Below are 17,805 nucleotides of genomic sequence, written 5' to 3' on the forward strand. Positions count from 1 at the left end.
GGTGGAGAGCAAGGGACAGCTGCCTTTACACATCGCTCCCTCAAACCTGAATATCATGTTGTTGTTGTTGTTTTCTTTTTAAGCGCTTGACTGTAGTTTAAAATGCAATCAATTTTCCGATTAAGAAATTAAGATATCCAGATCGATAAGTCGAGGTGTGGACCCATGAGAGGGGGAAAAAAACAGTGCTTGGGAGTTTGTACAAGAAATACCGTGCTGGGTGGATGCTAAGAACAAATGGTCTTATATCCCATGGTCTTTCTACGCAAATCCGTTTGGGGAAAGACTGCCCCCAGAGTAGCCTGCTTTTCATAAGCTTCCCAATCAGATTTCGGGGGCAAAGCACTCCCCCCTCCCTCGCACAGCCTGCTTCTTCTCTCTGCCCGCTCTCTTCCCTCCCATTCTCTATTTCCCTCCCCGGCAGGGTGTAATTGAGTGAAGGCAGGATCAGGTTCCCCGCCTTCCCGTCCAAAAATCCCGCCAAGGAAGCCCCAGAGCACAAGAAAATCCAAAGTGGAGAGAGGGGAAGAAAGAAAGCACTGAGTCATCCATCCAGAAGGGGGGAGAGCGCAGCCGCCCAGGCAGGAGCAGCAGCCAGCGATACCTGGAGTCCGCTGCAGAAACCTCGCCCTGCACTTTGCAACAAAGGCAGCCTGCTAGTCAGCGAGGACCTCTGCAAGCCAAAGTAAGTGCAAGGCACCCTGTGGATTTCCCCCAAAGGGTCTCTGGTGGAGTGTGCCTACCCCAAAGCCACTTTTCCTGGCAGCCTGCAGTACGTGGGGGTTGGAACTGGAGAGAAGCTGCCTGGAGTCCGCTAAATAGGACTGCTTTTAAGAAACGGACTTGCTCCAGAAGGCAAACCAGTCGAACGGAAATTTGGGGGGGACGAGTTCAGTAACCTAGCGTGTGCTTGGATGGGAAGAAGGAAAACAGCTTTTGTGCTGAGGAGGGAGAGTGCATGGGGATGGCATTCCTGCTACCTGCTGGAGCATGCAAAGCGCGGGAGAGGGCACATTTGTGCTCTTTGTAAAGCCTGGAGCTTTCGGTGGGTGTGTCTGGCCCAGTCGGCGCGAGAGAAGGGTGTTCCAGCAGGCAGGTCTCATTTTCCTGCCTCCACTTCTCAGGTTGCCCTAGAGCTTGCCAACTGCCAACTGCTGCCCGCTCTAGGTGTGGTACATGCCTGGCAGCCTGCCCCTCCTGTGTCTGCTGATGGAGAAGCATCTCTCCAGAACAGCCTGCACTCCCTAGCTTGCCCGCCGGCCCAGGAATGCTTCTAGAAACAGTTCAGTCCAAAGTTTCAAAGACATGCCTTGGATTCTACCTTTGCTTGGTTGGGGTACTAACTGGCACATGAGCACTTACATTTTCAGTTTTCGCCAAATAAACCAGGGATGTGGTAAAGACTAGTTTGGCAGACACACAGAATTTCTGAGGTGATATTCCAGTTGTTACCATAATGTATTTTGAGAACGTAGTCACTTTTTTTTTTTTTTTTTGCGAATAAAACATAACCTTTCCTCTGTTCTAAAATGTGTGTGTGCACGCGCACGCACACACACACACACACACACATTTCTACAGAATATGATGTGGCACATAAATACAAGAGCACACGTGTAATTCGCACACGGATTGCTAACTAGTTCTTGTCTCCCTAGTAATAAGGACTTTGGAGCTGTAGGGGCAGAGTGAGACGGTGGAAGTAGAGTGGGTGCCTCAAGGAAGGAAGGAATGCTCACCTCAGGGGAGAGCAAAGTAAGAGCATTCTAATGGATCGACATCTTTCCTCTTGAAACTACCAGGCGTAGTTTAAGAAAGTGTGTGTGTGTGTGTGTGTGTGTGTGTGTGTGTGTGTGTGTTGGAGGGAAGCGCCTGGGAGGCACTTCAGGAACTACCAAAGAAAAGCTTTTGAACTAACAACATAATGGAGCAATTTCACGATCCCAGGCAAATGTGGAGCTGATGAAACGGTACAGCCCATTTTGGCCCTTTGATCATCTGGGAATGAATTGTTTTGTGAGAATATTAAAAGGTAATGAGAACGAAACAAAAGAGAAGTCGGCCAACACAGACTAGAAGGCTGGTCTTTTCCAGATTCATTATGTCCTTTAAAAGTAAATGATGTGCCTTCAAGGCCAAGCCATTAGAAACACTTACAGTCCAGTTCAATTCAAGGGAAACTAGGGTATCCTCCCACTCCTCTTTGGGACTGTGTTATTTCAGACCACCAATAATGGTTGTTTCTTATCAAAATGAAGTCACTTTATTTTAAAACCCCAATACCATGCTTTTGAACTATAAGAAACTTTTTAAAATTCTCTCATCAGAGTTAAAGTCTTTAGACGAAGGCAATCTTTCTCCTGCTGGTCGCAGACCCAGGTCTTTCTCACCTAGCAGACTGCCTTTATTTGCAATGCCTTCTCCAGGCCCCACCCAGCTAGCTATAAACCCTAGCCCCTCTTTGGATCAAAGTGTTTCTTTGTGGCTCAAACACTTTATATTCTCAGTGGTAGAGCTGTGAGAGAAACAGACCTACTGTTAACACGAAGTTTCGTCATCTGATTCCTAAATAGTATCCCATGGGGAATGAGAATAGAATATTCTACATATTGTATTGTGTGTATTATATAATATTTAATTGTAATCCAGAACCCGAACTTACCTTTTTAGTAAAAGTTTTATGTTTCTTTTTTCTTCATTTGTTTCTTTATTGTTTTCTTTGTTTCTTTTTTATTTTATTATTATTGTTCAAGATAGAGTTTCTCTATGTAGCCTTGGCTGTCCTGGAACTCACAATGTAGACCAGGTTGGTCCCAGACTCACAGAGATTTGCCTGCCTCTGCTTCTTCTGTTCCGGGATTAAAGGTACGCACCACCACCTTCAGATGATTTCCATGTTTCTTATTTGGTCGTTACAAACAGCAGTCTGAAGCAAGATCTGAATTTTCTCTTTTGTAACCGGGTAATTGTTTCCTCGCGATTCAACGACATGGTTTGCAATTTCACAGAAACCTGGACAGTGAAAATAACACAAGATCCCCAAATAGTTCGTTTCTCTCAACAAGGTTAATCTTAGAAATCAAATATTTTAGGTTTTTAAGTTTTTATTTTCTCTTGCAGATATTTCTGATTTCTCATTTTAGTAGCAATCCCACTTGGCATCCCTCCGTGTGTTCCCTGGAACACTCTAAATTTGCCCGAGCTGTTTGAACTGCTGAGATGCTAACAATAGGCTGTAGTCAGAAGTAAGGTTATAAGTGGCAGCTCCCCAAACACTTGTGCTCTTAACATGGCAACGTGGTAACAAGGGTCTTATCCTTGGCTCTTGTACTGATGATAAGGCCCAATTGAGACTACTCAGGGCAGTGGGGCAGCAAGGGTGCTCCACACCAAGGAGTTCCCCTGACTTCCTTTGAAGTGTGCTTTATACTGGCTCATCCAACAGAGCAGAGCTCTGTACGGCTTGTGACCCATGCTTTGTGGGGAAAGCTGGGCTGGGTGAGGAAAGCTTGCTCTCCTGGACACCAGTCTCATGAGCAAACGGAAGAAGCACTTTTGTATCCTGTGGCACAGGCCGTGCTTTCTCCCTGGGAGTGAGGGTGAAGGAACATGTGGTTATGGGCTGCTTCTTTGGGAGCTGGGTCTGTTTTTTCCATCCTGGGTCAATTGGCTTGAGGACAATTAGGGAAGTCTTTCAATTCTTGGTGATTAAGACTTGTCCAAGATACCATTTTGTTGAGCTATTTTTCTAGGCACTATAAGCTAGACTTGTAGATAGCAGTTTGCATGTTGCTATTACAATCTTTCTGGATCAGTAACTACAACAGGTCTTTCATGACTATGTGAGGTATTTATGTTTAAAAGGGTAGCTATGAACAAACACCATTGAGGGCTTATACCTATGGCAACACTTGAAAATTTGATGATGCAGCTCACCTTTACTGTAATTCCTCATGGATTAGGGATAGGCAGGGATGGGCTGGAGAGATGGCTCAGCCATTTAAAGACTAGGCTGACAACCAAAAATATAAGCCTAGGCAGGGATAACGTAAACAATAGTTCATGCCTGAGACATTTTGAACAATAACATTTAATCTTGAGCAATAAAGTTTAATTTTTCCTAGTGATGTTTGTGTTTAGAGTCATTTTATAATACCGAGTTTAAATACAGTCCCACCTCAAATAGAAAAAGAAAATACAGATTTTCTAAGAGTAGAATTCTTAGACTCTTAAACTTCACAAATATAATAATAACAACAAAAAGTGGCTACTTGGTATTAATCTTGAACAATGTGAGTCCTGGCAACAGACTCTGGCTTTTGAGAAGTTCTCTTAATAAATACCCAATCACAAACATACATGCCTCTACCCCTTTGCTCACATACTTGTTTGGAAAGCTATGTTAACTTGTGGGATTCCTTACTAGAAATTCATCTAAGACGAATTCTAGGAAACCACAGCTCAGTGGACTCCCACCTGTGTCTGGGGAAAATAATCCTTTAAAAGCTGTAGGGGACTCCGTCTGGCAGCCATTTCCCCCTTTTCCTTTGCCAACCATACAACAGTATTTCCTGCTAACCCTGCCTTGTCTTGATCATCATCTCTTGTGATCCCCATGATGCATCGGTCTGACCTTTCCCCCAAACCTCTGTGCACACTCACCTTCTCACCTATTTGTTCATTTCTCCCCAAAGCTTCCAAATATGGGCGTTTGCTTTAAACTTTCCTCTCCCTTCATCCCAACTTCTAAGTGTCCCAGTGCTGCCACAGCCCTTTCTGATTCCACAGGAAAAGGCAACAGTCTCTCTTTTTCTCTAAACGGAGTTCTAGATTGCCATTTTTGTGGTTGTGGTTTTGATTTTGTCTTTTTCTAAGACAAGGGCTCACTGTGTAGCCAAGGCTGGTCCAACACTCATGAAATCTTCTTATCTTCCCTTTGTTCTGGGATTATAAGTATATACAGATTTAGATTCCCTTTTAAACTCTCCCTCCATCTCTTTTTCCCTCCCTTCCTTCCTCCTTTCCTCCATACATTCCTTCTTTCCTTTCTTCCTTCCTTCCATCCACGACTAAAAACTGAAGGGAATCATTGTGGCCCAATTCTATTTTGAAGAAAAACTTGATATAGAATTGAGTGTAGTTTTATTTCTAACAGACTTGTACAGCTTCTAAGTACCCCCATTGTCGTCATATAATATGTTGTGTTTACAAAGACAAATGAATGCAGCTTCATGAAGTTTATTATCTGTTTGATATGTACATAAGGCAGTTAGCCGCAGCAGGCAATATAGCAGTTATGACTTTTATCCTAAGTGGTTCCAGTGAGAAATAAAAAACAGAGCCCATGGTGAGCTTTATCACATTAGGCACATATTTCAAAAGCATCTGTGATTTAGGATGGAGGATAAATTAAACTCTCAATGCCTTCATGTTTTCATTTCATATTTGCTACATACTGGGCCAGGAATACAAATGGATCTGATAGCTTAAGAATCCAGTCTGAGTTTATTTAGAATAAATATAATTTTAAAATATGATGCCTCACATTGGGTGTCCTCATAAAGATTTATTCAGAAACAACATGATTGTACTCTAATGAAATGCATAGGTGGAGGAAAAGAAAGCAATACGACCCCAGTTGTCACAAGTTAAAGCCACAAAAACTGGTCCAAGTCCAAATCCCCTCTATTTGATGCTTGATTCTTCTTCCCTTTCTTTCTGTGTCTCCATCACCCTTGTCAGAGAATAGCTCCTTTCCCATCAGAGTAGCCACTGGATTCAGCTGATTCCCAATCAGTAGTAGCTCCACTCAGCCATACCCTAGACCCCTTAAAGGAAAGGCCAATCTTTCTTAACTTGAGAACCTTACAGTAGCAAAAGCCCATCAGGGGTGCTTCACAGAAGGCTGAGAAGTGAATAAAAGATAGAAAACCCTGAAGACTAGCCATTTTCTTTGTTAATCATGATCCAATCCCACAATGTCCTTTCCTGATTCCTCTTTCCTCCCGACAAACATCATGCATTATTACTGATCTCCTCAGGCTTCTAGGGGAAATGTCTCCAAGTATCACTTTCCTGCTTTCATTTTGGGGATCCAGTTGACCTGTAGGGTCTAGTCTTCTACACCCCCACCTACCTTTATCCTTTACTTTGCCATGGTTTCTGACTCTTGATTGCTTTGAGAGTAAAGAGAGATTTCTTGCCCTTGTTTAACCAACTCAACGTATTATTTTCTTTACAACGCTGGCTATGAGGCTTTGACTCTCGAAATTTCAAAAAATTAATTCCCCACTTTATATCTGTAACAATATATTCTTGTATGCTGAACAGGGAATGCTTAGAGGAAGCAATGTGGTGCCTTTCAAGAATGCATATGCAACAGAACAAATCTTTAACTCCCTAGTTTGAATGTTTTTTTTTCCCTGTATCAAATATAACCATCTCTCTTTTGGGTCAATTAATTGAATGTTTCTCCCATTAGGCTCTCAAATCAAACCAAAAATCCAAAATATGAATAATGAGAAGTCAAAAAACCTAAAACAGCCTACACTTCAGTGTTCATTGGATTAACTCAATGTGTGAGTATCCAGAAGTCTGTCTGGTGCATATCTTCAGAGTTCCTGTCTTAATAAGAGGACTCAGAAGACCAGAGTGTCTGATGAGAAGTCTAGAAATGGACAGCATGAGATGCAGGTGTCTCCTTCTACTGAGTTTTTCCATCTTCTCATTGTTTGTGTTCTGCCCTCCAACACTCCCTACATGATACCTCCTGCCTTTTTCAAGAATGCTCCCTTTTATTTTCCTAGACCATTCTGCCTTTCATCAATAAATACAGTTTAAAATTGAGTATGCTCAAGGCCTGGGATATTTAGCAGATGAGATCTCCAAAGATCTTGACTTTTCCCATCAAGTTTTAGAGACCATTTTTCATAGAGGGAACTCCCAATCACAAGTAGAGCGGCCAATGGCTGGCATTAGCCATATGCATAACGAGTCCAAGTTCTTTCTGGGGACCTGCTGATGGAGGCTGCAGTGCAAATGAGAGACTAGAGGTGTAAAGTCAGAGACCAGCAGGTCAGGATGTTATAATGAGTGTGTTATTGGGGTTGTTTGAAAATTGGAAATTTGTTTTTTAAGTTCAGGTTTGGGAATGCTGATGACACTCCATTTTCTCTGTGGGTGTAATACTTACAGACTGTAAGCCATCCTGCTCAACATAGGCTCATATTATTAAATCCCACGTAAGTAGATTCTGTTTTTCTCATTTCCCATGACTGCTGCTGTCTTCGTCACTGTCACAGAATACCTAGAGATTGCTAAAGATGCTGGGAGGTATGTTTGACCTAGTGAAGTGAGGAGGAGGAGGAAGGATGTGTGACAGAAAATAAGAAAAGGAAATCTGAATCACAGCTTAAAAAAAGTGAGAAGACAATCCTAAAAAAGGCTAAACTGAAACTGGCATGACTTCTTTTATTAAATACCAGTGTTCTAGTTAAGCCTTTAAAAGTCTTAATGGACTTTTATGCACTGCATTTTTTAATTGGCTATTATTGCCACATTTAGGTCTTTAGAGTTCTTGGCACCATACATGTACCACTGTGACTTTAGACAAGTTGTCCAGGAATTTCTCCCAAATAAAGGTTCAGATCTCCTAGTTCTCCCTGTGGACTGCATATACATGTCCGAAGATTACTGGGTGATGACAGTGTTTAAGGCTGGGGAACTCACTTTGAGTAACAAGACACCTAGGTTTGTGTGATAAGCCCTTCTTTTGTCATAACTTTCTACACATGACAATAGCTTAATAAAAATCATGAGGCTCCTTGGTGGAAACCTTCTTGCTACATGCAAAATGTATTCACACCTCTCTTTTCAGCATTTGATTGCTTCTCAAAAACTGTTATATATCAACTATTGACTTGGCTTCTATAGTCCAAGTGACTTGGTCCCATGCACAGAGGTTCACTTGAGGAAGAAAAGGATTCCAAGTGTTGTCTCCTAAATTTTCCTTTAAAAATTACTAGACATGTTTGGTAGACTTTACTCTTAGTATTGAAGGTATATATAATAACAGATTTTCTTAGTGTTATTTGTGTCAGTATTATGAAATCTACCATGCCTCCTGTTCTCTTCTGTGTCATAATAAAAACAGGGCAGAGATCCTCTTTCTGTGTGGTGCCCTAAGAGACTTTAGACAGCCCAGATTTAAACCAATAGTGAATATAACTTGGTAATAATCCCAGGAAACAGAGAAAATCTTTTAGTATAAAACAAAAATTATGCAAACATTTAGAACAAAGATTTTAAAATAGCCTGCCTCATATGCTGAGAATTTGGACTTTGCTGTATTCTCATCATAGGATTTTGCTTTGGTTGCAAGAACATTCTTGGGGTTTGACATATAGTGTCTGTAGATGTGAGCATAGTGAACAGCTGACCAGATGTGTCCTATAAGCCATGATTAGAATCTTTGGCTTAAAAATAAAAAACACCATAAAGCTCTGGAAAATCTGATTTAAATATTAATGTTCTTTAAACAGAAAGGAAGGAAGGAAGGAAAGAGGGAAGGAAGGAAGGAAGGAAGGGAGAAACCTACCATAAAAACACAACACAAACTTATTTTCTATGGGCATCCTATTTCTTTAGAAGTACTGCAATACGGAAGCCTTATGTTTTTCACAGGAAACAGGGTAAGTAATTCATTAATTTTAACCCAAAATGCATGTTTAAATCTTGGAAGGATACCACAGTCTTCCTTCCCATCCTCTTTATTTACCTTAAATATTTAATTGTTGAACACTGCCTGAGAATACGTGAATAGCACATAGAGCTCAGTGTAGATCAGACTTGTAAGTTGATTAACTTAAATCATCTGAAATATTTTTTCACTATATTTCTTATCAGGAAAACAGATATACTTGAAAAATATGTTTTTCGTGTTCTAGAAAAACACGTTGATGGTACAGTTTAATCAACTTTTATGAGAAAAACTTATATTCTTTGAATATACATTGTGTATTAGCACTCATAAACTTTTACAGATTTTCTGGTACAACTTAACATTGGTTATGTGCATAATTGTGTTATATGCATAATTGTGTGACCTTCATTTCTATCAACACTATAATTGATTCACGCAATATTTTAATAGATATACACACATTAACATGTACATTCATTTTCACCAAATGAGCTAATGAAGATGGAAATTCAATTTATTTAGCTTGATACGGGTAATTTGGAATCACAAAAATGCTTAGTAAGTTATGGATTCTTGATGGAAATAGGAAAATGCAAAGCCAACATCCATTGCAATAAACAAGAAGAGTCTCTGTATCAGCAAAGAATAACGTCTTTAGATGGGAACAAGTTATCTTGAAGAATTAGTACATACCAGTTCAAGGACAAGCTGCACAAACAATGTGTTCCATTTTTACCCGAAGGACCCTTTCCATGGAGTCAAGAGAGAAAGTCTTCCCAGGGAAGACACAGCTGTGTGGTCCCTCCCAAGACCCATCTAATTCCTCCACCGGTCCCTGGGGCCTGGGAAACTTCTGAGCTGTTCCAGGGTTCCAGGGTGGGTCTAGCTCACTGCAGGTGGGTAAGCTCCAAGGCCAGCAAACCTCTTTGATGCCTGTCGCTCCAGGGCTTGGCAGCCTTCAGGGGAGTTATTTATTTGCTCTGTTATTATTTGGAGTGACTAATGTCCAATTGGCTCTAGTTGAAAGTGACTTGGATCAAATTGGGGTTTGACAACCACATTGTTGATCGCAGAGGAGGGGAGAAAGTCAAATGCCTTTCTTGTCTATGCCAGTATTAGGATTCCCACCAACTTTAGCCCCAAGTATTTTTCACTCTTTTTAAGTAGACTGTTGTTCTGATGGTGAGAAGACTTCTGATATGTGATATCTGGGGATTTGGAAATGTACTTCAAGGCTGTTATGAATGAATTTGGTTTGGAAATGTGGATCAAAAACAGTTGAGCAGAATAAATGGATAGATGTGGATTTTTACTGATTTCTTTTGAAACAGACATTTCCCAAGAGCGAGTTGGCTCTGTGGGCTTCTAATGATTCATCCAGTGAGTTCTCTCGCAAGAGGTTAAACAGGAGCCATTGACTTCAGAGGCTGCACAAAAGAAGGGACAAAAAGAATGAAAGAAAAGTGAATTTGAGCAGAGGTCTTAAAGGAGCATACAAAAATGGGAGAGAGCCCAGCTTTATGCCTGTAGAGAGGAACTTTAGACCTCAGAAAAATTCTGTTTAAACAGTGTTGAAGATTTTTCCTCCTCAGACAAATGATCTAGAGCATGCTGCTATGTCCTTTTGGTGGCTTTTGTTGGGAAATTTTTCTGGAAATTTCACTTTTTCAATCCCAGGCCTCTAGATACCTCTTGCCATCACAATTCCATGAAGCCAGACTCACACTTGGGAGCTACCCTGTCCCTTCCTTAATCTTCCCAGAGGGAGTCTTTGAAGACAGAGTTGTGTCAGCTGCACTTCTAAAGTTTTGTGTCTCAACCAGGACATCCTGGGTGTAGGACCCAGAGCTGAAGATTCATGGTCCGTGAAGCTGCTCCTCCTTGCATCCTTTTTATCCATCTATGTATTCCAGCCCTCAATAAAAAAATAATTAATTGAGAAAAGCATAGGGGTCTCCTTCCTGCGAAGGGGACACAGCAGGGCCCTCTTCAGCTCAGTGCTCAGCTGTACATGGATCTATCATCTTCTGACTTTGTTTTATGCCTTGACTTGTATGTACCAAGTGTAGTACACAATGCTAAACAGCTTCTTTTCACTGGGAACTTTATGCTTGGACAGTTTTGTCAAAAATTCACATATAATTATGAAAATCAAGCATGGCTCTCTTACTTTCTCATCTAAACTGCCTCCTTCCTCATTTGATATTCAAACTTATGCCAAGGTGTGACCATTTTCATGATTACCATCCAGTGGACATTGAGTTGCACCAAGCAACTCAAGAGAGGTCCACGAGAGAAGGTGGGAGTTTTTTGGTTTGTTTGTTTGTTTTGTTTTTCTTTTTTTGTTTTTGTTTTTTAACTCAATGAGTGTCAGCCTAAGAATTAGAGGTAGTTCTTCTCAAACAGGAATGGATTTTTGGTCTTGAAACTTGACATGGGATGGCTTATCTTGCCACTTGGTAGTATTTAAACAACATCACACTTTGCTGAGAATATTAGAATATTCTTACCTAGTCTGCATCATATTATAGCAGTTGTATTGAGGAATCTCTTAGATCTGAAAAAAAGCCCAAAATCTTTGGTGCTGGACACTTAGAGCAGTACGCATATCTTAGGAAGGTTGTAAAGACCACTAGTAAAGTTTTCTCAGGGTGTAAATGGAGAAAGGATGAGACTGATTTATCAGGTATACCTGAGATTTATTGAAATGAGGAAAACCCAAAAAAAGAGGGTCACATATAACTGAGAGTCATTCAAATTACACAGTATGAAAACTGAGCATAAAAGTGTGAGTTAGTGTTTGATAAAATAAATCCCCTGATCTTGAAATATATCCCACAACATAATATCTAACTGGAATAATCTCCTCTTGGAGGTTTTTCTATATGAAGCAGCTTCAATCATTAGGTCACTTCAGATACTGAGTATTTGTATTTACTGAGCACCAGTCGCATTAGCTGTGGATTTTAAGGCTACACTTCTTTATGTCCACCACATGATTAGCAACGTGTGTGGACCACTCTCAGTCTACTCCTGACTGAAGTAGAATGAAGTTGATGCTCAGTCCAAGCTTGTTATTGGACGGAATACGGTTAACCTTTTCTGTAGCTTCTGTCTCTCTCATTCACTCCTCTCTAGGTCTCTATACATCCTAACAAGTCAGAATATTAACTGGATGCTAAGCTGAAGACTGTGACAAGCATACTCCTTTCCTTTTTGTGTCTGCAAAGTTTCTTTCCTGCTCTTAAGGGACAGTTCTAGTATCTATGCCATACTCAGTCAGAGTGAAACTTCTTGCTACTGAATAAAGAAACGTTTTGTATCTGGCCTCCTCTCTGGCCATTGTCTCTCTGCTTTCCTTGTTCTGCTCAGAGACCAGTGGTAGAAAGTAAACATGTAAGGTCTACCACTACCTTTGAGGCATTGCTCCTTAGCACTGCTAGGGCAGGAGTGGACTTTGTCCCTTACCATTAGATAATTCTCCTTTTTATTACTCTCTTTCTTTCTTTCTGTCATCTATCTATCATCTATCTATCTATCTATCTATCTATCTATCTATCTATCTATCTATCTATCTATTATGGAATCCTATTTAGCACCAGTGACAACAGGTAGTATTTACTGAGTGCTTTCTCTACAGTGGCTGGTATGTTATTAGATCTTTGCTTTAAGGTCTCCAGTGTTGCAGTTAAATTCTTCCAATAACTCTGTGGGATAAAGACCATTCCCTTCCAAATAAAGGAACTGAATCTCAGGTTGGTCACAGGTCAGGTGGTAGGATGTGGCATTGACATTTTAGTCTAAGTTCATCTAAAACAAAGACATTCAATAACCCAGTCTTCTATTTCCGTCTCTCATTCAATGACAAATGTTTGAAGTATTTTGGTTCAACATTCCCTTCTTCTGCATAGCCAGATCCAGTAGCAGATTCTCACATTGTTAATCTATTTCTAACTCATCGATATTTGCAGAATAAAGGGCTGGGTAATGAATGTTGCTGTCAGCTGAGACACCACCCACCCAGTTGCATATTACCACATACTGATTCATTTCTAGTTGTTTTTTACCTGGCCTGGTAGTTTCAACATGATTGTGCTAAACAGAGGGCTCTTCTGGGACTGAAGGCAAGAGCATGTTTAAGAGCTACTGTCTGATCCTCTGGCCTGCCATCACCTGACTCAATTGTTGGACTGCTGTATTCCAGGCCTGGGGGAGGCCACAATACTGTGTTTGTTTGTGTATGAGAGTCCCTGGCTTTGATTAGCAGCAAGCTACAGTGCAGCTGAACACACAATAGGGACCAAAGGATAGGGACAAAAAAAAAAATCCTGCTACAGTTTCTCATTGGAAAGCATTCACTGTCGAGCTTGGACATCCAACAGTGGGGCACAGAGGAACAGAGGCTGGGAAAGGTTAGGTGATGGATTCTCCACGCCCTACAGCCTGTTCTGTGCAACAAGGTCACTCTGTTACAGGAAGCATTGAGCCTCTGTGCCTCATAATGTCTTTTATGGTTTGGCTTAGAGACTATTATTAATGAGCTTTGAAGAGGGGCAAAGCGTGCAGGGCTGGCAACTGTGAGGAAACCCCAGGATGACAGGAAAGAGGGCAAAGGCATTGAAAATGATATACCAGCCACAAAGGGCAGGTCTGTGCAGTTAATGGTATCATTAGTCTGACTGCATGGAAGAGCTGAAAATAGCCAGAGCCTTAGCTCAATCAATAGAACAAGGAAATAGGAAGTATCTGTAGATTAAAATTTACTTTTTGACCGAAATATAATACATAAAATTGTACACATACATGTATGTATGTATGCATATATATATATATATTGCTCTGTGTGATATTTTGGTTTATGGGTGCATTATGTAATGTTGAAATCAGGTTAAACATACATAGCTTTTCAAATACCCTTTCTTTACAGTGGAAACACTCATGTTCCTTTATCCTCAGTTTTTGAAATATATAGCATATTGTTGTACTAGATCCTCACACAATTGAGCAGGAGCACATCAGAATGGAAAGTAAAAATGTTTGCTTCACACCATAGACAAAGTCAGTGGTTTCTAGTTCCAAATAACAATTGTATTTCCTTCTTCTGCATGGAATTAAATCTTAAATCTACCATAAGCACCCCTTTCTTTCAGAAGGTATATAACCAATATCTGCTTGAAGGACAGAACTCTAGTTATTCTGAGAGGAACCCTATAGTAGATAGGATTTTCAACATATAGACTATTTGCCCAAGATATTGTCTTTGTTACAGCAAGACTTCACCTGTTATTATGGGCTGTGGATTCCTAGTGGAGACCTCCTAAGAGAAAAAGAATATTTGTGGCTAAAAAATAAAATCAGATAGCCATTCAGTTAAGGTTTTCAGAGGAGGAAGACCTACTTTCTTTGAGAGAAAAGAAAGCCAGGTCAGGGTTAAGCTTTAAAACAAAACCAGAGTTGGGTTGCCTACAATAGAAAGACAGGGAGAGAAGATGGAAATAACACCAAGTGTTAAGATTTGGTGTGAAATGTCCCTCACACTTGTGTGTTTGAACACTTGATCCTCAGCTGCTTGTACTGTTTTGAGGTTTGTGGAACCTTTGGGCTTAGGGTATCTCTGGTGGGCATAGGCCATTAGAGGTGGGCTTTTGGGACTTATAATATTGTTCCATCTCTAGTCTAGCCCTGTCCTCCCTGATCTGGAGTGGAGTGGGCCCCAGGTGAGCTCCATCATATCTTCTCATTATGGTGAGCTAAAACCATGAGCCAAACCAAACATCCTCTTCTTTACGTTGCTTCTGTCAGGCATTTTGTCACAGCAGTGAGGACAGTAAGTAACAGACCAAAGCACCAGGGGTTGTGGGTGAGGAGGAACGTGCCTGGTTTGGATAGGATAGCCAGGAATGGACACTAGAGTTGGGGAAAATGTTTAAAATAATAGTATGGCTTTTTAAGGTGCCTTGATTAGAGAGCAGGGAATCACTGAATATCCTTTAAAAGGGAGAAGAATCTTGGTCAAGTATAAGTAGGAAAGATTATTCCTGAAGTTACAACTAAGGTAGAGAAGGTAAGTTGGGTTATGAAGGGGAATATTTTGTGGACCATCCCCCCTCCAAATCTTTGATCTTTGCAAGTTTATAAATATTGTTATACTTTAATCACTTGTCTAATTGCTATCTTTTCCATGAAAACTGTCTTTACTGCCCTGTATTTCTTAATTTTTTCTAAAAGTTTGTTTGTTTTCAGGTTGTCTATTGAATGAATATATATATATGTATATATGTATATACATATATATAATATATATAAATCATCAAAATAGATCAAAGGAGGCTTCCAGAAGAGAGAGTCTTTTGATTTGTGATTGAAGAATATCGAGAGGAACATATTGTAAAGTGATGATGTGAATGCTTAATTCATTCTTGTCTGGAAATAATTACATTAATCGATCCTCCCTACTTAGCTTGTCTTTTAAGGTTAATGTCTTTCATGATCAAAATTGAATGAATAAGTTAATGGATAATGGAGCGAATTTCCAAGGTCTGGGTCTAAGTGGGAAGTTAGTAAGGATCCTTTCCCCAGGTACTTTTAAAACATAAAGAAAAAAAAATCTGGGATGTAAGTACCCTGATGGAATATAGGGAATTGAAGACGAGTAGAAGATGAGATGCTGAAAACAACCACTTGGGAGTTCTAGTGCTGTCATTAGAAAGGGGGTACATGTAGGGAGAGCTTATTTGGAGAAGTGAGTGTTCCTGGTCTAAAGGAATTACAAAAGGCAGGATTATCACTGGAACTGAGTGGGAGCTGGGCACCAGTCTTCCACATGTTTCTGAGTTTCACTGCATCCTTGATGCCTGGGAGTTATGAGAGGTACCAGCCTTAGACTTGCAATCTCTGGTTGGTGGTAATTGGCTGCCACCTAGACTCTAATTTCCCAGGGTCACGGCTACATATTCTGTAGGAGCTTTTAAAATAGTCTCTCTGAAATGTGATAAGACCATACTAATGATTTTACTTTCTGGAAGATATGTTGTGTGACGTTGCTCCTTATCTAAGGGTTCCTTGGATTCATGAACTTTTAGGAAAACCCTAAAGTCAGGTCAAGATATTTCAGATAAGTATGGAATCTTCCAAAAGAGGCCAGTTGACACAGGAGAGTCAAGTTTTATTCCAGAGTCCACACTTCTTAAGCTCACTGAGTCAGTCATAGAGATGCCCGTGTTGTTCATTTTCCTGTGTCAGAGGAATGTTCTTCTGGTCATGTCAAGAATCATTACTTGTGCAACTAGTGGGAGAGATAGATCCAGTCATAAAATTCAGCCCAGGAATAGCGGTGAAAGCCAGACGATAGGACTCAGTACACACTGACTACAATCCTCAGGATAGAGCCAGTTTAGGGTTGTAGTAAAAGGCAGATGCAGCCCCATTGCTCTTGCCTGAAGGGCTTCTGCCCTGGGAGAACCTCCAGCAACACAGTTGGAGTTTTATGGTAGACTTTTGCCCTTCCATGTGCCCTGCAGGGAGCCTAAGATGTTCCCTTCCTTTCTCCCACTTTCTTCATCCCATTCCAGGTTCTTCCCTCTCACTGAGAGCAGGAAGATGAGGACACAGATCAATTTTATTTTTTCTTCCTTAAAATTTATTTGTCCAGCTTGGTTAAATGGAAAGAAAGCCCAGGAAGTAAAAGTTGTCTGGGTTCCAAGCCTCAATTTAATCATGATTCAGGAGGGGCAGGAAGTGTCCTGGGGGACCAGATTAGAAAAGACATTTTTAAAAAGAAAGCCACTTACTTGCAATCTGTTATATTTAGTGTGATTACAGATGAAAGCCTTTAGTTCACAATTTCTGGTCCAGGGCGGTCAAATAATAGATTTCATTGAAGGTTTGTCTCCTTGGTTTCTTTGAATAAGGTAGGGTGTGTCCACTGTAGTGACCCATTTGATATGCTGAAAAGAATCTTACATTTTATTTAGACTTTTTAAAAATGATATCCATAACTAATAATAGTACACCATGTTTCTATCGAAAAAAATCATTTTTCTCCATTTATCTCATTATCACTCTTAAAAGATTCTATAAAACCAGTTGGATTATGATCCTCTTTTCTACACATTAGAATAGTGAAGTTCTGGGAGTAGACGTCTACATAGAGTTCCTATAAAAAGGAAGAGTGGAAGTTACCTCACTTGCCTTATAGGCTCTTCTGGAGACATTATTTATGGTCCATAGAGAATATATGGCTCAAAACAGAGTATCTGGCTGACACAGTTCATTGTCTTTTTTTTTTTTTTTTTTCTTTTTTTTTCGGAGCTGGGGACTGACAGGGCCTTGTTTGCTAGGTAAGCGCTCTACCACTGAGCTAAATCCCCAACCCCGTCTTTTTGTTTTTTAAATTTATTATTTGTTTGTATATATGTGCATGTGTAAGTCTCAGACAACTTTGCCGAGTTACTTTTTTCTGTCTACCCTTATTTGGGTTCCAGGGACCGACCTTAGGTTAGGTTTCCATTACCTGGTAGCAAATACCTTCACCCACAGAGACATCTTCTGGTCCAAAGCACTGTTTTTAAAAGAGCAGTTCAGCTGGGAACGGTGGTGTACACCTTTAATCCCAGCACTCGGGAGACAGAGACAAAGGTGGGCAGATTTCTGTGAGCTGTAGTCCAGTCTGGCCTACATAGTAAGTCCCAGAACAGCCAGGGATATGTAGAGAGACCTTGTATCAAGACCACAAACAAAAACAGCAATAACAAAGCAAACAAACAATATAAAACCCTAGATAGATAGATAGATAGATAGGTAGATAGATAGATAGGTAGATAGATAGATAGATAGATAGATAGATTGATTGGTAGCAGTTTGCCCACACTAAGGCTTCCTGAGATATATTATTATGAAATCAAATTTTCTACAGGTGAGGGCTTAAGAATATTCATTTAAAATCATTCATCTTATTTTTGAGATATCAGTATAATTTTATCATTTCTCTCTTCCCTTTCCTCCCTCCAAACCTCATATACCTCTTTCTGCTCTCTTTCAAATCCATCGCCTGTTTTTTTCATTAATTATTGTTACATGCAAATATTTGTTTTTAGTGCTAAAAG

General features: G+C 40.3%; 1 protein-coding gene across 1 annotated transcript in view; it reads left to right on the forward strand.

Annotated features, from left to right (window-relative positions):
• Window positions 1–344: 344 nt before the first annotated feature.
• Ptn (pleiotrophin) overlaps window positions 345–17,805 on the forward strand; it is an 82,722-nt gene continuing 65,261 nt past the window's right edge. Inside the window, exon 1 of the mRNA XM_032906756.1 lies at window positions 345–685. The gene's annotated coding sequence lies outside the window, so the exon portion shown is untranslated. The remainder of the gene's footprint in view (window positions 686–17,805) is intronic.

This window comes from Rattus rattus, chromosome 6, assembly GCF_011064425.1.
Source record: "Rattus rattus isolate New Zealand chromosome 6, Rrattus_CSIRO_v1, whole genome shotgun sequence".
In the NCBI taxonomy this organism is placed as follows: domain Eukaryota; kingdom Metazoa; phylum Chordata; class Mammalia; order Rodentia; family Muridae; genus Rattus; species Rattus rattus.